The sequence below is a fragment of the Adiantum capillus-veneris genome, chromosome 22 (genome assembly GCF_014529385.1).
Source record: "Adiantum capillus-veneris isolate H3 chromosome 22, ASM1452938v2, whole genome shotgun sequence".
Lineage (NCBI taxonomy): Eukaryota > Viridiplantae > Streptophyta > Polypodiopsida > Polypodiales > Pteridaceae > Adiantum > Adiantum capillus-veneris.
This window is the reverse complement of record NC_140952.1, coordinates 37,766,800-37,791,759: the sequence shown is the minus strand read 5'-3', so window position 1 is coordinate 37,791,759 and position 24,960 is coordinate 37,766,800.

The window sequence follows — 24,960 nt, the reverse complement described above, 5'->3', positions numbered from 1 at the left end:
TGTACTAGTGAGTCCTATTTGATGCTCGCGTTCTATTGTTGACAATTTATGCATACATATACTGTCTATATTTTGGGTTCCTACTACTCTACTTCTAGGGAAACTCTGTCAAAAATTTTTCCAAGTTATGATGGCTGGTTTTTTGGTCTTTTGAGCCACTTATGCTGTTATGCTGCTGAAATTTTGGCAAAATCAGAGGATAAGACAGGTGTTCCTTCTTGGGAGCTGCATGGTTGACTTTAATGGATGATCAAAATGGACCTCGGTTCACTCCTTTTCATTTAACTCAAAGAATCCAGATTAATGTTCATGTGTCCAAGAAGATTTTTTTCCAACAAGGTATAGTCTTTATGTTCGGGCCAAGAAGATTAAGGGAGATCTTGGAATGTCCTTTGCCTGTTGTAATTCCGATGATCAACTATGAAAACTCATTTGATGTGCATATGTTTGTCCTTATCTAAAGCTGAGCTCCATTGAAGTTTCTTGGGATTGGGTAGTGAAAAGTTTTGGGTTCTTGCACGTGTGTTCGAAGGGGTTCTCAAAGCATTAAACTTGGGTAGCCATGGCTTTCTCTTATCCGGAATTTCATGGAAGAAGTGGTGAAGATGCGGAAGACTTTCTGGAGCAAGTCGAGGTGGCATGCATAAGCAACAATATGTGTGATGAGGACAAGATTTTGAGGCTATTTGGATTGCTTTTGAAAGATCAGGCCCGTGTTTGGTTCATGGATTTGGAAGCTAAAGAAGCAATGGCTTCTTCTTATGGTTTGAGTCTTGACAAGTTTATAGAAGCTTTTTTAGAGCGTTTCCATGTTTTTGAAGATGCAAATGCAGTATGGAATGAGCTCAATGCTCTTAAGCAAGGTTCTTGTCAAGGTGTTGATCCAAAGCACAAGGAATGGAAGTTTAAGCGTCTTGAGGAACATGGTATCAGTACAGGTATGCATGTGCAAAATGGATTTGACATGGAAGATGAAGTTAAGCCTAAGCAGGTGAAAAGTAGCCTATCCTATGATGTTTCTCGTTTCTTCCCAAGGTCTATTGTGAAGCGTAAAGAGGTCTTGCAGGTTGACAGGTTTATGGAAGAGCCTAAAGAGGTGAGTAGTGCTTTGGATACAGGATTGAAAAGTCTTGAAGAGGATGCATTGGCTACTTGTGTACCTTGTGATTCTGGGTGTGAGTGTGAGGTTGAGGTTATTGATGATGAGCACGTATCTTTGGATACTAGTTCCTTGGAAATTAGGGAAGAGGGCAAGGTTGAGAGCCATTTTGTGGATTTGTTGGATGTGGAGCCTGTTTTGAAGCCATATTTTGATGTATGTGCAGTGATTGAACCGATTTGTGAGCATGATTGTGGTTTAAAGCAGGGATTTGTATTCTTGGAGATTGATGAACCCATACTAGAAGCTATGGATAGTGGTGCTAGCCATGATTATGATGTGGATAAAGTTATGTGTGATGATGAGTATGCTTATGATGATGAGAAGGGGTTTGGCATATATGAGTCCAATCTCAGCTATGTGGATGCCTATGCTAGGGATATGTGTGCTGCGGGGATACTTTTGTGCTTTGGATATCAACAACTTTACCTTCACAAAATGCTTTTAGCTACTTGGGTGCATGATTTGCAGGTTGTTGCTATGGCTGGTGAAGCCAAGATGCCAGGTGATGAGTCACTTGAGTTGTCTCTATCGGTTGGGTTGAATGTGGCATGCAATATTTATACTTTTGGAACTCCAGACAGGGCGGATGTGTTAGTTGGATATGCCTATGGTGCATTTTGGTTGATTGTTGACAAATGTAGGTGTGGTGTTATGATGCTTCTTGTGAATCAGGCAATATGCCTTTGGCCTTTTGATCCAGGTGGAATGAGCATCTACTAGTGCTGCTGCTGAGCATGAATGCTCTAGCAGGCTAGGGGGTGGGAAAATTATGTCAGGAGTTTTTTTGAGCAAGGGATTGCGCATATGTACATATACATGCATGGTGCATCAAATAAAGGATTCCCCATTTTTGATAGCCCGGTGGTTACGTGGGGCCCACATGTGTACAGGTAGGACAGGGTGTACATAGTGCATCGATCTTCACTATTACCAGTACCAGTGTGTTTTTTCTACAATAATGAGGAGTTGGTAGCGCGTAAAAATTCTCAAGGAAGCTATCCGTGGGCTGACGACATGAGGTAAGCAGGTGCGTCAGATGGAATCTAGTGGCGTCAGGACGTCGAATGGGGTCAATTCTTGCACGTGGAGAAGTACGGACACAACGTGGGTGTTTCCTTGTGATAATTATGTAGAAAGGTCATCATGAGGACCAATTTTTAGGACCACTTCACGTGGTGGCGGGATGCATTATTGAAAAGAAATGAGTGCCAGGTGTGCGGATGATGCAAAAAGGTGACAACTATGCACTGCGAGGTCAGTTTTTGGCCTGTTCGGGGTCCGTTTGAGGTCATCTAAAAGGCCAAGTGTGACCAACTAATAAAGCTAAGTGTGGGAACTGAAAAATAGAGAGAAGACCAGGAAAAACGTGGAGGAGAGAGGAGGAACAGCCGCAACTGTGTTTTTGCCCATTTTGGAGCCTGTTTTGGCCGTAAACTGCTCATCCGAGGTCGGATTTGAGCACTTTGACATTGTAGACTGGGGTTTTGGGCCATTCCGGACGCGATGGTGCTGTCCATTTTTCCAAATTTATCACTCTTTTCCTGCTGTTTTTCTGTGTAAGTTTCTCCTATGAGCGAAGTTTCTGCTCTAGTTTGTGATTGTATCTGGCTTATTTTACCCATATTGTGTGAGCTATTTGCCCCATTGGTGTTGGCCCAAGCTCAATTGTATCTAAACATAAAAAATTATCCTCTTTTGAGTTGAGTTTTTTGGGTGTGTGTGTGTGTGTCTGTGTGGAGTGGGCAAGTGGATAGTCTCTCTCCTCTCACTCCAAAGGTGTGTTCCCTGTCTCGGCCAGGTGTGTTGTCTAAGCCGAGTGGTGCCCCATAGTGTGTGTGTGTGTGTGTGTGTGTGTGTGTATCTTCCCAAGAGTGTGTGTCGGGTCGTTATAGAGGCACTGTGTGTATTTTCATCCCGCTCACAATGGGAAATTTGAGATTGCCAATTCAATGATTTTAGATTTATTGAAGTCTTGTATCTCCGATCAGAAGACTCAATGGGAAAATAACCTATCTTTGGTGGAATTTGGCTACAGTAACACGATACACTCTTCGACGGGGAAGACGCCATGTGAGATTGTTGAAAGTGTTGTGAAGGTTCCATCCTTCCTGAGCACAAAAGATTAGATATTGGAAGCGGATGAATATTCGCGAGATTTGGATACGGATTTTGCCAAGTTTCGCGAGACTTTGCAGAAGTCTCAAGAACGACAGGAAAAGGCAGTGGATCGCCATCGTCGTGACTTGAAACTGAAGGAGGATGATTGGGTGCTCTTACTTTTGAGAAGGCACGCCTAAGAAAGAAAAAGGGAAAGGAGAGGCTTTTTCCAAAGCTTAGTATGTGATACTACGGACCTTTCCAGATTACTGAAAAGATAAATGATGTCTCCTTCCGATTGAAACTGCCAGATACTTGGAGGATTCACAATGCATTGCATGTGAGTCTCTTGAACCCTGTTAAGGGTGATGTGCTTGATGATGGGGAGCCTGATGAGCAACCCGCAGTGGAAGAAAACGAGGAGATCCTTGTTCCTGAACAGATTTTGGCACATAAGGATATGAAGAAAGGTAAAGTCCGAAGGCGGTTCTTGGTTTAGTTCAAGAACTTTCCTGAATTTGATGCGAAGTGGATGGAGGAGGAGGACCTAGCAGATACTCCTCGGATTGTGAAACTTTACCTCGATGTTTTGGTTTAGCATAGTCTACTCCAAACGGAACCCAAAAACTCAGCTTGGCCGAAGATCTGGTGCAGTGGGATGCACAAGAGGGGAGTTACTCCGCTCCTTTTTCAACAGATGTCTCGATTTTGATACTAAAGTCATTGATATCTCTTTGAGCTTCAGGGAAACTGAGAGCTGACAGTATTGTGCTGGATGACTTTATGAAATGGAATTCCTGATAATGATACTAAATTGTTCTTGACTTCTTGTGAGTGCAGGAACTGATAGCCGAAATGACTGCAACATTTTGGTCTGATTGATCTCGAATAGACATGGTTGCAATAGGGGTTAGTCAATCGGACATCGATGAGGTCCCGATTGGACCTAGATGTGATTGCTAGCTACATTGCCGAGAAATCATGGTCTAAGATCCGAATGAATGTTGAATGTCATGTGATGTCTTGTGATGTCTGGTGATGTCGTGTGATGTGACTGTCGATTTTGTACATGTGCTAGATGTGTATTCCTAGTACGTAGGTACTAACAGTCAGTGTCTGCTAAGACGGTTTATGGCTTTTGTCGATTTTGCAGGCGTAATCGCGGTCGATTACAATGCTTTCAAGAGGGGGGTATGTCACAAAGTGATGACATGGCAGACAGCAGAAACCCTAATTTCTGCCAAAAACCCTAAAATTCTTGCAAACCCTAATTTTTGTCAGAAACCCTCATTTCTGGAAATTGCGGAGGCTGATTTTTTTTTTTGGGGAAAATGATGAGCGACACGAATTTTGCTTTTTTTTAATAAAAAAGGAGAAAAGACTCTCTAAGAGAGAGAGAGAACTGATGCTTTTTATTTTAAAAGCTTTTGGGGCTCTACTTTTGGGTATCCCTTGTAACCTTTAAATTAATGGTGAGGGCCTCACTTCTCAGAGCATCTGGACGCAGAGTTTGAGAGTGAAACCCTAACCGCTCTCTTGTACTTTGATGATTGATTAATACAAAAAGAAATACCGAAAGGGACGCCAATCTTTGGGGCCAATATCTCTAGGCACGGAACTCCGCCGGGCCAGTGCAAATCTATTGTGATCTGTGAATTGTTTTGAAGTGGTTATTTGGTGCTGTTGCGGTTGATTCTTCACTTGGAGTGTCCAAGTCTGTTACACTATCATAGCTATGGTGGAGATAGAAGTTGCTCCTAAATGCAATCAAAAGGTAGTGTTGCTCCAGATAGACTTTGCCAAAGCTTTGGACTGAGTAATTTGGGATTTCATTGTTTGAGTGATGAGTAAAATGGGCTTTGGACATAGAATATCTAACTGCATTGAATTGTTGGGACTAGGGGCTACTTCTAGGGTCATATTAAATGGGAAACTCTCACCTTGCATTGAAGTTGGAAGATCTATTAGGCAAGGATGCCCTCTCAATCCTCTTCTGTTTGGTGCTGCTCTCCATCCTCTGTTTTGCTTTCTATATGCTCAAGCTGAAAATGGAAACCTCAAAGGACTGAAGGTGGGATTTGAACATGTACAGGCTTTGGCTTTTGTTGATGATACTATAACACTCCTACTGCATATAGAGAATGTAAATATAGGAAAACACATGTCATATCTTAGGTTGTACTCACTGGCTGATGGACTCCATTTGAATCTAGGTAAATCACAACTAATTGATGTTTTTGTGAACCAGTTCACAAGCTTATATGGCAAGGCAAAAGGATTCCAAGGGTTAATGTATTTAGGCACTTAAGATAGCCAGTGGTGATATTTCATGATGATATTTCGTTCATACCATGGTTATTCTCGACGATACCATGATGTTGTTTCATTGATACCATGGGTATTCTCGGTGATACCATGATGATATTTCGTTGATACCATGGTTATTCTCGGTGATACATGATGTTGTTTCGTTGATACCATGGTTATTCTCGGTGATATCATGATGTTGTTTCGTTGATACCATGGTTATTCTTGGTGATACCATGATGTTGTTTCATTGATACAATGATTATTCTCGGTGATACCATGATGTTGTTTCATTGATACCATGGTTATTCTCGGTGATACCATGATGTTGTTTCATTGATACCGTGATTATTCTCGGTGATATCATGATGCTTCTCATTGATACCATGATTACTTATTTACATTTATTTTTATTGATACAATGATGATTTTTTGTTAATACTTTGATGATATATATTCATTGATATCACTATGTTGATAAATATTGTTTTATATAGTATACACATGTCATTTGCATTACGTAATCATGCATCTTGTACTTTTACGTTCATAATTTATGTACACATATGTTGTCGTGCGTATATATGTTGTCAAAAGAGTGGCATCACAAACCATCTGTTATGGCATTGTGAACGTAATTATTTTAATAATGATGCTAAAAAATTTCATTACTATGTTTTTTTTGAGTCTATGATCTATGTAGGATTGATCAAAGAATTGATTTCATGAAGACAAACTTGGTGACAATAAAAGATTTATGAAGGCATGTTTGGTGATGCCATATTGATGACAACAAGAAGACATTCTGAAATGGTACATATCAGTTGGCTAACCTGGATGGGGTTCTACATAAGTCAAGGGTAAATGGATTGCGTCTTAAATTGTATCATGCCAAGTTAATGATGGTCGAGCAAGATGAGCTGTCTGTGGATCAAGAAGTGTTGGTGAAGGATGAGGAGACTTGTGATGCCGCGAGTCTCATATCGCTTTTTTCTGCTGCTGATCATGAATGATCTAGCAAGCTAGGGGATGGGCAAATTATGTCAGGAGTTTTTAGGAGCAAGGGATTGTGCATATGTACATATACATGCATGGTGCATCGAATAAAGGATTGCCCATTTTCGAGAGCCAGGTGGTTACGTGGGGCCCACATGTGTACAGGTAGGACAAGGTGTACATAGTGCGTCGATTTTCACTATTACCAGTACTAGTGTGTTTTTTCTATAATAATGAGGAGTTGGTAGCGTGTAAAAATTCTCAAGGAAGATATTCGCGGGCCGAAGACATGAGGTAAGCAGATGCGTCAGATGGCATCTAGTGGCTTCAGGAGGTCGAATGGGGTCTGTACTTCATGTGGAGAAGTACGGGCACAACGTGGAGAAGTACTTGCACGTGGAGAAGTACGGGCACAACGTGAATGTTTTCTTGTGATAATTATGAAGAAAGGTCATCATGAGGACCATATTTTGGGGCCACTTCACGTGGTTGCGAGACGCATTATTGGAAAAAGCTGAGTGCCATGTGTGCGGATGATGCAAAAAGGTGACAACTCTGTACTACGAGGTCAGTTTTTGGCCTGTTCGGGGTCCGTTTGAGGTCAACTAAAAGGCCAAGGGTGCCCAAGTAATAAATCTAAGTGTGGGAACTGAAAAACCAGAGAGAAGACCAGAAAAAATGTGGAGAAGAGAGGAGGAACAGCCGCAACTATGTTTTTGCTCATTTTGGAGCCTGTTTTGGCCTTAAACTGCTCATCCGAGGTCGGATTTGAGCACTTTGACATTGTAGAATGGGGTTTTGGGCCGTTCCGGATGTGATGGAGCTGTCCATTTTGCCAAATTCCTCACTATTTTTCTATTGTTTTGGCTGTGTAAGTTTCTCCTATAAGCAAAGCTTCTGCTCCAGTTTGTGATTGTATCTGGCTTATTTACCCATATTGTGTGAGCTGTTTGTCCCATTGGTGTTGGCCCAAGCTCAATTGTATATAAACATCAGAAATTATCCTCTTTTGAGCTGAGTTTTTTGGGTGTGTGTGTGTGTGTCTCTCTCTCTGTGTGGAGTGGGTAAATGGGTAGTCTCTCTCCTCTCACTCCATCGGTGTGTTCCCTTTCTCGGCTAGGTGGGTTGTATAAGCCGAGTGGTGCCCCATAGTGTGTGTGTGTGTATATCCTTCCAAGAGTGTGTGTCGGGTCATTATGGAGGCGTTGTGTGTGTTTCCATCCCACCCACAATGTGTATATAAAGAGAGAATGGAGAAAGTAGAGAAAGAGAGGGTGTGTGTGTGTGAGAGAGAGAGAGAGAGAGAGAGAGAGAGAGAGAGAGAGAGAGAGAGAGAGCAATAGGAGTGCGCAATCTCCTATTGCTCTCTCTTTACTCTATTTCCCTTGGCTTACATCTCTCTATGTCTCTATAAAGAGAGTGTAGAGATCGATAGTTAGTGATTTAGAGCTTATGTTTCTTTCTTCTCTACCTAAGACCAGATGCACTCCTTTAATCTATGAAAGGTTGGAGGTGTTCATTGCAGTAGGGTAAATGGGAATGGGATATATTATCTTGGTTGTCAAGCCTGTTTAATTTATAGGGTTTGGGGGACACCATTGAGAACTATTGTCTTGATAATGGAGTCTTTTTGGACTTGCCTACAACTTAACCATTATTGAGCTATTAAGAAGCTCCATAGGAACCGGTGTCAACTTAGCACAGTTAAACCAGCTCAACTACTCTTTGCAATAAAACAATATTCTAAACCAAGGGTATAGTTACTTGAGTGCATCTTTTTGAAGGCTAAGAAAAGTAGTAAATGAAGCTTTAATCTCTATCTATTTCTACCCTCTCTACCCTCTCTATACATGTGTGTGTGTGTGTGTGTGTGTGTGTGAGAGAGAGAGAGAGAGAGAGAGAGAGAGAGAGAGAGAGAGATTTTATTATCGTCCTTGGAGGTCAAATATGACCTATGGGACCAAAGTTACATGTGATGTAGTATGTGCATGGATAATGAGTGACTCTCAATGCTCCAAAATTGTGGTGATGAGAGTCACAATGGAGAGCCCACGCTATGGCTGGTAGAGGAAAGTGTGTAGGTCTAAGTTATGGGTGAGAATGTGAGAGAAGCAAGTTCGGCTATAACCAAAAGCTGAGCACTCTAGTAGTGTGTGGTACTCAGACTCTCGAGCTTGCAGTGAGCATAATATGCACAGTCCATTTGACTCTTCTCGATTGCCCCAACGCCCTATCTTGCATCGAAGGAAATGGGAGCTAAGACGAATGGCTACGATAGTGTGTATCGCCGATAGGGGGATAAACTCAAGCATGTAAGTGTGAGTACAGTTTCCTCTTTCAACAAAGAACATGGTTTTGTAGTTGGGGGCAATATGGGTGGTTTAATGTATGAAGCGTGACCCACCGGATTTTTCCCAAGCTGTAATACATTGGCATTGTAGAAAAGCTTCATTCACTTGGGAGTCAATTGAAGCATCATGTAGCAAGTGTAATGCATCCCATATCCCACACCACTTCTTTATGTCTTGCATCCATCCTGTGCTCAAGATCTTGCTTTTGTGCATCTTTTGAACTTTTCTGCTTGCTTCCCATGCAATTGTAGGAAGTGATGTGAGGGGTTTTGAAGCATCTTTATCATGTACTCCACAACCCTTTCCATGCCCATAACCTAAATTGGAAGAGATCGCGACTCAAGAAGTAGGAGCACATATGGTATTTGTGAGAGAGAGGACATAGATATAGGGAGAGATATAAATGGGTAGACGAATATGTATGATAAGGTTTAAGTATACATATGTTTAGGTGTAAAGAGAAGATTGGATGTACACATGTAGCGGTATGGAGATTAGATATAACGTTAGGTCGTGATACTTATCAACATGTAATGTAGATGTCAAAAAAGATAATGTCTAGTGGGAAGTAGCCATCACATTCTTCTTTTTGTTGGTTCAGTCCAAATGAACTCCCATTAAGGGTGGACATCACCTCTAGTGGACCCGAGTCTTGAGACAGTAAGTCCAAGGAAAGAAATCAAAATTATATGTAGGTAGGTTTTTGTGAGCATGAGGGTAGGTTTCTTTTTTTTATTTGCAGGCTTGGGCCCTAGCCCTCCTACACATATGAAGGTGCCAATCCATCTACCTAGGTTACTCCACCACTGGTAGAGCTAGACCTACAACGGACACTCTCTTTACAAGACAAGTACCTCTATTCAATAGAGGGATTGTTTGGCCACTACACTCCACAACAGATTACGGTCTAGGTTTTTTCTCACTATAGCATGCCATGGGGGACTCCTTATGTTGAGAGCCTTGGACTAATGGTGTCACCTTCTACGGTCCCTTCTTACCACCCTACTCCCCTTCCATCGCAGGGTCCCATTCCCCTTCCATTGCAGGGGCCCATGCCACTCCATTAACTCCTACTTCAAAAGCATCATCGATGCACCTCTTCTGGTAGCACCCCTCAACGTTAATATCAGGGCAACGAGCGCTCAGAGAGGCGAAGTGGCAAGGGATTAATGTGTCTGTGATTGTTTTGGTAGTGGTGGTATGAGGGGGGGGGACAAAGTCCCCTATTTCAAAGCATGCCGCCTTAGACGTAGAGGGTGAGGATAGTGATGCACCCATGCCAGACATGCATGGGTGATACTATAGTGTAAAGTATGGCGAGGAGGTGTACTTTGGTACACCATAGATCAGGGCATTTTGATGCCATATTTAGATTCTTATACACTCAATGTATAAGAATTGTTTTGTAAAGTTTAGATATCAATTGCCTGATCATGCACGCTTCATCGAGGATGCGTTGCATGCTAGATTTCAAATGTCCAAAATGAGCTTTTTTCATCACGTTGGAGGACTACATTAAATCACTTAAAACAAACAAGCAGTCTAGTATACGATGTGCATCGACCAACCAGGTTAGAGATCCAAATAGGAGCTATCATAGAGGCAACATGGAAAATGCAAAGTGGGAGTGGGCAATGCAAGAATAGGGTGCAACAAGCTCATCCTACAAACAAAAACACAAAGCTTGGCCTAGATAAACTTCCACACACTATGGTTCAAGAGGCAATGCATCTTGGAAGGACAAATATGTAAGTTTGGCTAAATTGAAACCTAAGTTACCAGTGATTCGAAAGGTTTTAGTTAATGAATTGCTTTTGTTATTTCTAACTTAGGAAAATATCACTCTAGGTCAACCAACCAGAGATATGGTCAAGTTGCAAGAGCGGCAAACAAAATTCAAAACTTGATGATGGTTGCTGAAGAAAAATCACATCTTTCGCGAGTAATTTGAATTAACGATTGGATCACTACATGCAATAAGTTTAGACAAATCATATTGTATTAGTTTTTTTGAGTTGTTAATTTGTTTAATTTGGTTTGGGTTAATGTAGAGTCAGGGTGATCAAACGTACGTGCCTATAGACAAGGAGGAGGGGAAGGAGAAGGACTTGGACATATAGAAAATTATTTGTAGTCCTCTCTCAAAGTCCCAATGGGGCACAAGAAAAATGTTATGAGCATATGTATATACAAATGAACTAAACTATTCATCTTATTTGTAACATTTTTAAATAGTTGATATTTTGCACTTTAAATTGTTAAGGTAAGATATATTGAAATTCTATTGTTTTTTTTTTGTGCACTTTTCCAAAAAACAATTGATGTTTTATGTGTTTTATGCAAGTAAAAAATAAAGGTGCTCATTTAGGCCACCCAAAGTTGGGTGGCCTAAATGAGCACCTTTATTTTTGAATGATCGTAGCCTGGTAATATCCGCGGTAATAGGTACAACAATATACACGGTAATAGTTGTAGGTATATACCTGTAACTATTTTCGCGCTTATTAGTGAGAAATCATTGATGTGCTTGTTGCCGTGTCTATTACCGTAACCGCATTTTTTATCTTTCCATTTTCATTTGTTAACCTGCGGTAATAAAGGCAGTTCTCAATTTGTCCTCTTATAGTGATGGCAATGCCTATTCACTTGGGGGGACTGGGGATCTTCAATCTTAGACTACATATGCTTCACCATGTTGTAACATATGTTGGAATTAGATACTTGTTGTGTCCAAATGTTGTGGGCCTTGATGGATATGGCAGTTGTGTACTTTCATGGGGTGTGGGACATGCCTGCTTGGGATAAATTGTTCTCTGACACTCCCAACAAATTATGTGGATCTACTACGAATGTGCTCGCTCAATGATGGAAAAAAGTTAGTTCTTTATTGATATATGGTATGGTAGAGCCACATATATTGGTAATACCTTAGGGGACGAATCTTGCTTTTAGAGTTTTGTTTTTAAAAAACCACTTGCTGTTTTTTGGGCAAAAAATCTTCAACCCTCTTTAAAAGAGGTTTAAGCTCAATCAATTAAATAACCAACTCTAATAGCCACCTTGTTGCTTTTATGGTGGCCAAGAGAAGATTAGGCTGGGAAACGAGCCCATAATTTCATGGGGTTAATTATGTGCACATGTCAATAATCTTAAGGTTCCATGTAATCAAGGTGTTGACCAGACTCAAAAGTTTTAGAGATTGGACACTACGAGATACTTTTTCTAATTGGTTGACTTACCCAACCAAAATATCCTACTTGTAGTTGCTTCCACAATCTCAAATTGAGGTCAAATGTAATAGGATTTGGCAGTCTAATTTGGATAAAAATTGGTGGCCACAAAACTCAACCATGTATGGTGCTCATTTGTAAGATCCAAGAACAATATTTTCTTGTGGAGGATTTTGAGAGGGGCTCTTCCTATAAGAGATCGGTTAGCTAGAAAGAGAATGGCACATGGAAAATATCCCATATGTGGCTAACCAATCTTCCTTTGATGTAACAATCTAGCACAGGTGTAATATCCTCATTTATTTCAGCATGTGCAATTTTTACAATAGGAACACTCTCTTTTATCTTTCTCCTAGTGCTAACTGCCTTCGTTAAATCCCTCCTAACTTGTGGGCATAATGCAAGAAACTGAGGCCATGAGATATCAGGACCCTTACCTCTCATGTCTTCCAACAAGTTGTATGGAGCCATACCATGTCCAAGAGGAAAGTCTTGGAGGTTAATACGACGCCGCGCCCTCTTGGTTTCCTTGGTCTCCTTTGCCTTCTTTTCTTGTCCATGGTCACTTTGTGATGTAACCCCTTCTTTCTCCTTACCTTTCCCTCGGCCACGCTTAATTCCATTTGCTTCCATGTCAACCTCATTTGAGTTTGTCACCTCTACCACATGCACATTTGGATCTGGCAAAGGTGGAACTCCTTCTACTCCTTGTGGAGGTGGTCTTGCTCCATTTGGCCTTTGTAGAAGCCGTGGTTGCTGACTAGTTCCTTCACGTGCATTCATCACTCGGTGATTCAAGTTAGGTCTCCCTGGCTCCCCACAGGGCCAAGGACAATTATACATCCCATGTCCAGACTCTCTGCAATTCCAACATTGTAAGACTCTCCTAGGTTGTGGATCTCGCTCTTCAGACTTCTTTGCTTGTCCCTTTGGACCTACAGCTTGTGCAAGGTGAATTGACAGGCTGCTTAAAGATTCATTTAACTTCTCAATCACTTCCGCCGCTACCTCAGGAAGCTCCCTAGATGTTGATGCTTGTGACTTACCTTTGGGTCTCAGACCTTCTATTGGAACCTCTCCCCTTAAGCACTTGAGTTTCCTATATTTCTCAGCAGCCCTAGTTTCAGTTGCATCAAAGGTAGAAGGTGCACCGGCCTCAACTTTTACCTTAAGGTCAGGTAAGAGTCCGGCTATGAACCTCTCCTTCTTTAGGAACTGTGCACCATCACCAGGGTTAGCAACATTTCTCACCCATACAGCCCAAAGACGTAGAAACTCTTGCTTGTACAAGTAGTAGTCATCTAAGTCTTTTTGCTTATGAGAAACAATATCTTGCCATAGCTTTTGAGTGTTTTGGGGATCAAAGAAGTATTTCTTGAAACGATTCAACACTTCCATGTAATTTCCCTTAACTTCCTCAGGCAAAGAGTCAAACCAAGTGCTAGCATCTTTCCTAAGGACTACCTCAAAAATTTCTACACGTTCCCGATCAGTTACTATCCTCTTGATACGGCAAGACATTTTGAAATTTGCTAAAAATAATTCTGCATCCTCCCGAGGCTCTCCAAAGAACAAGGGGTAACCACTCATTTGCCTAGTTGTATCCATGTTGCTGGTTTTACTCAAAAATTTCTTTTTCTTTTTTTATTTTTTGTGTTGCAAAATAAAATTTCAAAGTAGAATGAAAATATAAACGTCAAAGCTTAGATCATAGCGAATCAATGGCAAAATGAACGGATTGACTGAGGCATTGATAGCCGCTACTTGCCTAGGTTCAAACATACGACGGAAAACACGTTGAAATTGTAACTTTGTGCCAACTATTACATGCACGTCTTGTCTAGCCAAAGGAATGAATGTACGATACAAGTCCTCTTGATTCATTACCCTAGCTAAAACAAGATAAACACATGTACATCAAAAGAGACATTATAGTCTACAAGTGGGAGTATAATAGGATTTGGAGATTGTAGAATATCTCTTAATGCTTCGGCACCAATGAGGAATACAATACGTTGTTGAAAAAAGATTTTTCTATCAATGTGAACATTTATCCTAATCCCTTGCACCCAATGAAACTGATGAAATTGAATTGCATGGGCAGGATTAGGAGGTGGTGGATTTTTCATGTAAACAAAACTAGTTTTTGAAGACTTACCTTGTGTATGCTAACACAACCGCTCGTCCTCCGTGGGGGCACCAAAATTGAGGCGGTCCGGGGCGGGCAACAAGAGAGGCGACCTCTAAACACCCCTCAAGGCTCCCGTGCTGCTCAATTGGGGCTGGGGCAACCACAAGCACAACAAAACAACAAACCCACAGCCAAACCAGAACAAGATAGGGGCACCACCTAGTTATGGTATGCGAACTAGGACGCAAGAGAGATTTTGGTACAACCAAGAAGATGCACCACACAACACACACAAGCAACCTCACACCAAGACACACACAAAATGTACCAGAGAGAACTAGAGAAAAGGGAAGAGAGAGAGAAATGGATCTTGCGTAATACCTTATTTGTGACTTGCAAATGGAGATGGTTTGTTATGATGCTATCGTAGAGCTTGTACAAAAACTCACTCAATGCTTAGTGATTGCTAATCATTGTCAAAACACACACACACACTGTCTTAGGGTGTGGGAGACCTCTCACCACAATAACCTCTTACAATGGACACAAAATTGGCAATGAAAAACACACTAAAACACTTTCTAAAATCAAGATCAACCGATAGAAACTCAAAATACACAAGTCACCCTGAATTCACCAAACCGTATTGCACAAATGGAAGGACGAAGATTTGAACATCGAATCACGCCTTTGATGCATCAAACCTCAATTTATTGATGATGAAGGAGCATATACAATAGTGGTTTTGAGATTTGAGGAACTCACACTCTCTCACTTGCAATGTGTAGCTTGAAGGCTTCTCTCACACCAAGAGTGAAGCTCACAAGTGGTTGCTACACCTAAGTCTCTCCTCACGCATAGAGTGTTGGGGTGCTATGTGAGATGTTGGAGGTTGTTTTACAAGAAGGAGAGGGGCCTATTTATAGGTTGGAGACCCCTCATTAAGATTATTGGAAATCCTAATTTACAAGCTAACAAATCAGGATAATGATTTTTTTGAATATCAAAACATTGCGGGCCTTCTTTGTCTGCTTGAGTCATGGGTGTGGGCTCAAAAGAGAGCATTATTGATGGTAGATAAGGTGAAAGTAAGTAAGGAGAGAGAGAGAGAGAGAGAGAGAGAGAGTTACTATACACATGTCTTGAGGTGAGGTGTCTTTTATGGTTAGGTCAATGGCTATTTTGTGTTAGTATGTTAGTGGTTAGTGTTAGTAATCACTAGAAAGTTAATGATATATTTACAATGGGTAGAATGGTTGAAGTAAGATGGTTGAATGAAGTGAGAAAATCCTTGTAATGGTGAAGCTTGAAGAAGTTTTGGACTTACTTGTGTAGGTTCTCTAAATGACTATCAATCTTCTTCTTCGTCTTCCCTTCTTTATGCCACCGCCGCCAAGGTTGATTATCGTGATGAAAATGGTAATTCCGTTGATGATATCTCTTGATTTGCAGAGGTTAAGCATGGTACACATGATGAATGTATGTATATATATAAGGAGTAAGATGGAATTGTACTTTGGAAATAATAAAGAGAGGCATACAGATGGTGTATGTACATGGAGAGCTCATATGAGAGCTATGGAAGTAAGAGGGGAGGTTAATGGTGAAGAAGGTGAGAGAAACCATTGAAGGTGCAGGTTTGAGTGAGGGATTGAGAGGAATGTGTGTGTGTGTGTGGAAGTGTGGAAAGAGGTGAGAGAAGACTATGGGCTACTTGTGAGAAAAGTGGGCAGATTGGGGTCCACTCAAAAAATCATAGCTCACCGGTGGTTGCTCCAAAAATCATGCAAACATTTGAGGTGATTATTCAAAGAGTGGGCTACATTTTCTCTTTTGACAACCACTCCAAATTCGAAGTGCAGATAGGTGCCAAAATTCTCACCAAAAAGCCTGTTTTTATGCCTACAAAAGTCTTTTAGTGGCCCCCTCCTTTGTTGAATTTGTACAATGCATCCAAGAGTGAGCCCCTCCTTTGTCATATCATAATACAAAGCATCCAAGTTTCCCTTGACCCATGCATGGAGGAGGATTATTGGTGAATAAAGAAATATATACATGGTGGGACTAGTGTATGGACTATTCATGGACTTTAGCTCAATGAGCACATGGTGTTAGAATAATGAGTAAAAATAATAATAAAAATATGGAGGAATTATGGATATGGAAAGATATTGCAATCATATGATATGGTCCCTCTTTGTATTATTTTGGGTGAAAGAGAAAAAGGTATGCAAGTAAATAATATAATAAACGTGACCAATGAGTAGAAATCAATTTTTTTGTTTTCACGAGGGTGAGGGTGAAAATGTGGGGGTGATTCGTATAAAAGAAAAATATGAGGTTAGAGTATGTACACATTGGCAAAATATACTTATGGTGTAAGAGGATGAAAGAAGGCATACACAGGTTTAATAAAACACACACCTAAGTATAAATATTTAAATAAAATACCAGAATAATTATAAAAATCCCTATATTTAGGCCATATATATAATGCAATATTTACACAAAAATGGGCCATAATATATTTTATTTTTTTGATTTTATTTATTTTTTTGACTCAACTAGCCCAGTGACTAGCTAGCTGAGGATTTTAAGAAGATATGGGAAAAGCCCCCTAACTCACACACGCCTATTTACAGTGAAATGGTAGGGATAGCCATAGCGTTTGGGTGAATTTGGTAGGGTGGAGTAACTTACTATGGCAATTATGGAGAGCCAAAAAACGGCTATCAACACTTGTTGTTTGAGTCTCTCATTCTCCTCAATCAACTCTTGGATCTGTGCCGCAAGGGCTATGATCCTTGTTTCTTTGTGGGCAATGATGTTCCTCCTTGGCACTGTTCCCACCATAAGAAAGCTCTTACATAAAGCAGGGGTGCTAAAGAAGGACATTAGTGCCACCCTCTCAAAGGTTGTCTTTGAAAAATGCCCAACTACCTTGGAGCTTTGGTGTCGAACAGTGAGGTGAGAATAGAGGCTTGAAGTGAATCTTGCACAATCATGCTTTTCAATATCCAAAAGTCCAAAGATGATGAGAGATGGATCCCAAAAAGCAGGTGAAAGGAGATGTCAATAATAAAATATTCCTCAAAAATAGAGTGATCTCGAAGCAAGATTGACAGCCACAATATAAATAGTTAAACACTAAATTTGACAATAAATAGTGATACTTAAATTAGAAAAATGACCGTGAACGTTTCACGAAGACGAAACTTGCGTCAAGCTCGATTGCAATAAAAACAACATAAATTTTTGCAACAAAATCTGTTTCCTGCAAATCAAGTACTCAAATCAAAGAGTGCAAGTAGACGAACAAATCATGCTTAACAAGAATCAATTCTCAAAAAATAAAATCTGGGAAAATTATGAATCTTACAAGAAAACCGCATACACATAATTAATTTGTTTTGTCACAATGACTTGAATCGTTGCGTGATCATTCTCGCTCTGCTGAGATGTAGAGAGAAAGTGAGAGAGAGAGAGAGAGAGGAAGAGAGACAAGACAAGAGACACACCATGTACAATCCCAAATAGTGATTCATATCGAGGAAAAGATACATATATATAGGTGACACCAAGTTGAGTAGAGTGAGTGATATATAACTCCAACATAATATGCATATGCTCTCTTCACTATAAAATTATAAAATTTAATCATCATGATATCATGAAAAAATAACAATCTCAATATTGCATGATTAGTAGAATGGCTTCTTATCATAAAAATAATAATTATCTTAGTAAGAAACAATCAATACAAATGACTTATAATCATGAAAATGTATTATGGAATCATGGAATAACTCCATGGAAAAATAATCATCTCAGTAATAAACAATTAGTACGAACGATTTATAATAGATACGAAAACTCATTATGGTATCATGGAAAAAAATATAGGGAATAATAACCATCTCAATAACAAACGATCAATACGAATGATTTGTAATCATCATAAAAATGTACCATGGCATCATGAAACAACTCCATAGAAGAATACCTATCTTAGTAACGAACGACCATAAAAACTCATTGCAAGTAAAAACCACAAATCTTTGATGTTGGAGTTAAAAATAAGTTGTGAAAATGTACTTTTTTGATGAATCATCAAAATTGTAACTTCTTATATCTATATGTAAGAAATAAAACAAATAAAAAAATCGTAACAATTTGACATGAGTTATCGATGATAACCAAATTATTAAAGTCGTAGCTCTTTGATGTTTACAATCAAAAGAGAAAACAAATCATCAGAATATAACTCATTAATAAACCATCAAAATCATACTAGTTGATGTTTATAGAGAAGAGAAATGATATGAACTATAAAAGCATGAACTCTGACATCGTTTGAAGATTATAAATTGATCATTATCCAAATCAATTATTAAAACATAACTCTTTGATCTCCACATGTAAAGAACAAAAAAATTTATCTAAACATAATTCTTTGACATTGGTTCTCAAATATAAAACAAATGATTAAAAGTATAGATCTTCAATATCTGCAATCATAATTCTTTTGAATCATCAAAGCCATGGTATTTAAATATCTATAAATTATAATGGATAGAAATCTCTTTCTTCAAGTAAAACATTGTATATCATATGATGCGATGATGCACTTTAATCTATAACAATATCATGTAACTCTTAGGAGACTCATTAAAAAAATTATTGTTTGATTATTTATCTTAAATTTTATGCAATTGAATAAAAGAAAATAAAAAGATTTGAAGTGATATCACTTTGATTTAACTCTTCCATACAGGGATTTCATTAATGTGATCATAAACATGTGAATAGGTTAATAACATTGAGTAATCAATCATCACGTTTCAAAATACATGATCACATTAAATATTCATGTGACTTCTCCTAAACTTATAGAAATCAACCAATTTGGTAAGCCCGCTGGGATATTTTCATTTCTTAATGCGCTCGGTTTAGGTTCCACATATTTTCCTAGTAAGTTCATCAGGTAAAACACATACCTTGGTGGGGTTTCGGTGGGTTGACACATCACCACTTATCGACGTTATTGTGATCACGTTAATTTTCATTATGTGAATGTGAGTATAAACGTTGTGGTCACAATAAAATTCACATAATCACATGAATATTAAATCCCTCACTTTGAGTGTCAAAATGTTATCAAGAGTGGAAATAAATCTCTTGAAACCTGCCTATCCTAATGCTCATATGCCTGCTCTCTCTGGCCATCTACTCAATTGCTACTCAAGAATAAAAGTATATAACCCGGCCAGTGTGTGCCCAATTATAATGGTGTGATAGTTCCCAGGAATCATTGGATCTCCTGCCCTAAAATAAGCATTAGAATTGACATAATCCAAGTATTAGGAAAACCATCACACATGGCTCGGTTGAACATCAATGCAAGAAGTTCTGCAAGCATATCTTGAGCATGTATAGAGTGCTCTTCTACCAATCCATCATGATCATATGCTCTCTTCACCATCTCAATGGTAAAGAAAAAGCTTGTCTATGGACATGGCATTGGGGGGTCTTGTTGAGGCAGTTGTCCTTGAACTATGTAAAGAGATCTTGCATACTCATCCCAACTCTCAGTGGATGTGATAGCCGGTGGGGAGGCGTGCTCATGAAAGAATCTCCATGCCTCACTTGAGTCATGGATCAAAAATAGGTTATATTACTCCTTCTCTACTTGAGCTAGATAAGCCCTCTTCTTCCGTCGTAGAAGCCATTGAAAGGAAATCTGTGATTGTCTATGAGTAATGACTCTAAAAGACACCTATCTCTGAAGTGTAGCTCTCGTTTCTCTACACTCCTCATCCTACCAATTGTTCTGGGGCATGCTCCAAGAATGGCATCTATGCTCAACTCGATTGTTTGGGTATGCCTCTGCTGTTGCATCATGTAATGTTTTTCTTAGTATCTGGGTGAACTCCTCTAATCCGAGTCTTGGCTCCTTAGTAGCTAAGCATATGTATATGTCATCCATGTAGACCAAATGAGTCTATGTCATAAAATTGTATCGAGTATGTGTGGATGTTTGTGTCAATCAAGCTGTGTTGAATTGAAAAGAGACGATAAACGTGAGAAGGGCATGATCTACAGCTACATCGATAGGCTTAGGCCCTATTGTAATCTTGAATAGAGGGTATTAAACTCAGTCGTGCCAAAACATAATCCATTGAGCTAGCCCCATGTTTGTGAGTAAAACAAGTGAACCCACTCGTTGCTATAAACATTTGTAGACCATTCAAAATGGACACTCTATGTGCAGTTCCCATGTCTATAAAATATCCCCCATAACCCAAGCTCTCCTAATCCTGCAAACTCTTGACCAAACCCATATCACTAACATACAATTCTCTCAATATCTCCTCTGAGGTATCATAGAAGTCTTTCTATTGAGAGTGGCCTAGCTACCCTTACCCCAAAAGGATAAAATTCCCATCGCTAGAGAAATCCCTTACATCCTCATCCAAAATCATATAAGGTGACTACCCCTTGGGGGATGCATAGTGAGATGTGCTTGGTGGAAAATAGCATATTGCAATGTAAAGTGGTATCCTACTCTCCGCTCTCACCTTGACCCACATATACCTGGCATGCTCATCTCTATGGACAATACAAATGAGAGATTGCAACTCCTCCATGAATAAACTTCCACACCTCTTCACCCACATCCTCTATACTCTGATCTCACCTCTTGTCTACATGTAGTCTCCCACTCATACCCCGACACTCTAGACAATGTGCCACCAAGAGTCTGGTGTGTCTTTGAGTAGAAAATAATGTATCTTCCTCTGAATCTATTCTCAAAGGCACCCATATCAAGCTTCAATGACCCATTACAATTCCATGCTGCTAGTTTAGACTTGTCCCATAGGTCTTGCACCGTCATGTTCTTCTTTTTTCTAGAATCACTACTCTCCCTCCTCTGTAAAAAGAAATCGTTCCTTTCTCTTTGGATGCCTTGATCTCCAACATCTTCTCATCTTCTCTTTGATGTGTGCTATCTATGCTAGGGTGAGATCATCCCCCAAGAAAATCCCGGTCTTCTTGAGGGTAGATCTTTTCTTTAAAAAATCCTTCCTAGCCTCCCAAGCAGGGAAGCGCATAATGAGTTCTCTTTTTTTGGAACTACCTCTCCCATCCTTCTCTTCCTTCCTGTATTGCCCACTCTCCAAGCCCAAGTGTTGGTAGGCTCAGGGATATTCATTCATTTAAGAAGTTCCATAACTTCTTCTTCCACATTGTTAGTGTCTTTGAGACCAGTGACACACACATGAAGAGCTCTCTCTTCCTCTTTTGATCCTCCTCCAAGGTTAAGTTAATGATGGTAGATGCGGTTTGTCCTAGTAGATGTTCCTCATTTTCCTTTCTTTGTGGTCTCAATCCACTTCTCCGCTTTGTCTGGCTTCTTTTGTGTTTGGAAGAGCCTATATCCCCACAAGGAAGCTTACCTTGTTTTTTTTTGCTCCTCCTCCTTAAGAGTTTTTACTTGCTCTTCGATATTGCTCAACTCCTTGATCACTTTGAGCTATTCATCTTTAGATTTTTGTGTTTTACTTTTGCACTCTTCCAACTCTCTCTTGAGCTATTCAATCAGGGAATCCTTCTCATTCATACGCTTCTCCATCTTTGATTTTCAAAACGTAAAGTTAGTGGTTGTTGGATATAAATACTTTCTCTAGAGGACTTGTGCTACTTGACCCCATCCTTTTGTGCAGTTATACAATCAATTTGTGGATTTAACAAGTCCTTTTCCAATGTCTATCCTCATGAGTTTGAGTTCAACCCTAATCATCATCTGAACCTTTTCATACATGGTTTCATCCTTGATCTTATTGAGCTTGCTTGCTCTCTTAGAGCTCGGTGATAGCACACTATCTTGCATCTTATGCAAAAAAGTGGCTATCACCTTCGGTGGAATCACTCTCTTCTATCATAGTTGGGTCCATCTAAGCACCCTCTACTAGGTGTAGAGAGTTTTGTCCCCACGCACACATCAAGGGGTTTACAAGCCTTCAATTGCCTTGCGTGCACTGTAGAACATAGTAGGGGGGAGAGAGAAAAAATGGGGGAAAGGAAAGGGAAAAAGGGGAGTCCATTCTTATGTTTCACGATGTGCGGGAACACATTTTCCACGCTTATACAATTGTGTGTGTGCCATCAAGAAAATGAGAGAGAAGGGGCTTTATACCTCCTCTCTCTTTTTTCCAGACTTCCTTTCTTCTTTCCTTGGTCCTGTGCTTCCCTGTTGCTCCTCTTTTTCTCCTTCCTCATGCCCTTTGGCTTCCCTATCTCTGAGAGATAGATAGATAGATAGATAGATAGATTGATTATCGTTCTTGGATGTCAAATATGACCTATGGGACCAAATACACACATGACAAAGGTAGCTCCATCATATGACTAGTACAACTCAATTGGCTGGTGTAAATATTTGACGTGGGAGTACTACCTTTTAAGGGGGTCATACAAACGGGCACATGAGCCCTGTATCCTAAAATGGGGAGGAGGGGGACAAAATGAAAAAACAAGGGAAAAAAACCTAAGTGGTTACTGTTGCAGGTAGCAACGGGGTCTTCTTCAGAGTTTAAAAATCTTGAATGAGAGCTTTCCCATCTCGATAGACTGCCCACTTTCCTTGTTTACGAGCGTCATGCATTTTCTTGAGCTCTCTTGCTTTGAGTTTGAGTTGGTTCGTAATTAACTCCCTAGCGATCCAAAAATTTGTTCTCTTGAGGAGACGAGATTGGTGTAAAATCCTCAACCACTCCCCTTTGTCCTTGAAGGTAAGTGTGCATTGCCCAGGTGGCAAGTGTCTGTTTGTGTCGTTGAGCCAAGAGACTGTGTTGGGCTCAATAGTGATTGGCTTCAGGATGTCATTGAGCTTGATGATCGCTTCTTTGAAAGTGTCCTCCATGGTACACCATGGTGATGGGAGCCCTCCAATACTCACTTTAAGAGCGAGGGATTCTTGTAGCTGGCATTCTTGGAGGGTAGCCTTTATAAGAACCCCAGGAGCTAGAGACCTGGATCCTCCACCCAACCGCCCATACTTATAGGCTCTTAGCCCTAGGATCCCCTGTCCACACTGCTAGCTGGCCCGTGGCCGGGGTCTGTGACCCCCCTTTAGGGTAGGGCCCTGCCCGTAGTACCTGTGTCGTGACATTACTCCCCCCTTTGGAAGAGTTTTTGTCCTCGAAAACACAAGTGGTTGTATCTTCATAAGAACACTAATGTTTTCCACCGTGGCATCCCTCATGGATCCAACGTGGCATCCCTCATGGATCCAACGGTTTGTTGAATCGGAACCCGCCGGTTCATTGGGAGGTTCAATGAAATCAAGAATACCATCTGGATTTTCCACATTGTTGTCCCTGTACAACCGTCTTGGTTAACCGACCCATAACCAACATAATGTGAAGACTCCATTTAAAACTCACTTGAGTATGTTAAACAAGTTATCCTAACTAAGAGGTGTCTAAATGCATACCCAGGTTTCAGACTTTCTGAAGGTACTTGAATGTGCAATATAACCTCGGCTTATCTTTCCATGAAAGTACTATGCTGACATACTCATCAACAGTAACCAAGTCCTTGACTTGCTATGGTTTCTTGCCAGTAGCCAACCCCATCAAAACTGATGATTAAGGTCGATAACTTGAGAATAACAGGCAGAGACTAAAACTAGCCGTAACATGCCTTTCATCATATGAAGCAAACTCCAAACCAGAAAGGTAACAGATCTAGTTGTTTCGCTTCTTGCTAATGTATGCACTTAGCATATCCTTTAGCATGGTTTACTAACGTATGCACTTTGCATATCCTTTAGCATGGTTTACTAACGTATGCACTTTGCATATCCTTTATCACTAAATAGAATGCTTGTAAGCTGCCCATCCTACGCGGGATGAATAACAACAGTAAGGGTGAGGTACTTCCCCCAACCACTTACAAACAGTCTTCCACGACTGACGATAAACCATGACTCAAACATTGAGTAGCCAGCCATAGACTCGATATGGAATGGAGACAACCAACTAGGTTGAAAGCAGATTGGAGTTTCAAGCATCCAATCACAAACACCCATACTTAGCCATCACCTTGTATGGCAGGGTGTAAACTCATACTAAATCTGCAAGAGAAATTGCACTGACAGTGCAAAAAATTACAGAAACAATAAAGTCCATGAATTTGCATGCCGCTCCGAATAAATTTGTGTTAAACACTAGGGCCCATAACACCTAGTGTGCATGCATTTAACACAAACATATCCGAACTGCAATTACATGACGAGACTTTCCACTATACTTATGTGAAAATCTTGCAACAAAAGTTGGACCATAATAGAATGTGACAACCGGGTCACACCTAGGAACCAACCATGAGACCCTCACATGAACGTAGCATACTTCGCAGCAAAAGTTGGACCATAATAGAATGTGACAACCCGATGACACCTAGGTACCAACCATGAGACATTCTCATGAACGTAGCAGAATTTTCTATATGTAGAAACAACCCTCCGTTAAGGTGGTTTCACAGCACTTGTAATCACAACAAGTCTGTACTTAGTACCCGACAATTTTTGGCCACTAAAATTGTACCTGATACTGTGTGCTTCGAATGGTCTAATGAAAGGATGCGACCAGCACCTAGGGACTTCGTCGCGACACATCATTA